Genomic DNA, 1071 nt, shown 5'->3' on the forward strand with positions numbered 1-1071 from the left:
TCCCGCTGCCTCCTCCCCGCGAGGAGGCGGATGTGACAGCAGCGACACCCGCACTGGAAATGACGACGGAGGGACAGGAGGAGCCCAAAGCCCCGGCCTCCCCCTTAGCCTGATCGGCGCTCAGGCCTTCTGAAACGGGGTGCTGGCCAAAACGCGCGGCTTTGGAGCACACCCTGGGAGGAGGCTGCCCGTTGCGCCTCTGCATGAAAAGTCTCCTCGCCTCCCTCCATCAGCCTCTGCTGCATCCTGGCCACATCTGCACGCTGGGTGCCGTCCAGGGCAGCGCTGTATTTCGCTACAGACGCTCACCAGGCCAGATCTGCACCAAGGAGGATATTGCACTATGAAAGCGGTCTATAAAAGGCAGGAGCCACACGACTCTTTATATCCCACTTTCATGCCGCTACATCCCGCTTGGTGGGGCTCCTGCCTTTTCATAGAATCATAGAATAGCAGAGTTGGAAGGGGTCTACAAGGCCATCCAGTCCAACCCCTGCTCAATGCAGGAATCCACCCTAAAGCATCCCCGACAGATGCTTGTCCAGCTGCCTCTTGAAGGCCTCTAGTGTGGGAGAGCCCACCACCTCCCTAGGTCACTGATTCCATTGTCGTACTGCTCTAAATGTCAGGAAGTTTTTCCTGACGTCCAGCTGGAATCTGGCTTCCTGTAACTTGAGCCCGTTATTCCGTGTCCTGCACCCTGGGAGGATCGAGAAGAGATCCTGGCCCTCCTCTGTGGGACAACCTTTCAAGTATTTCATAGAATCATAGAATCATAGAATAGCAGAGTTGGAAGGGGCCTACAAGGCCATCGAGTCCAACCCCCTGCTCAATGCAAGAATCCACCCTACAGCATCCCTGACAGATGCTTGTCCAGCTGCCTCTTGAAGGCCTCTAGTGTGGGAGAGCCCACAACCTCCCTAGGTCACTGGTTCCGTTGTCGTACTGCTCTAACAGTCAGGACGTTTTTCCTGATGTCCAGCTGGAATCTGGCTTCCTTTAACTTGAGCCCGTTATTCCGTGTCCTGCACTCTGGGAGGATCGAGAAGAGATCCTGGCCCTCCTCTGAGT

This window comes from Elgaria multicarinata, chromosome 23, assembly GCF_023053635.1.
Source record: "Elgaria multicarinata webbii isolate HBS135686 ecotype San Diego chromosome 23, rElgMul1.1.pri, whole genome shotgun sequence".
Taxonomy (NCBI): domain Eukaryota; kingdom Metazoa; phylum Chordata; class Lepidosauria; order Squamata; family Anguidae; genus Elgaria; species Elgaria multicarinata.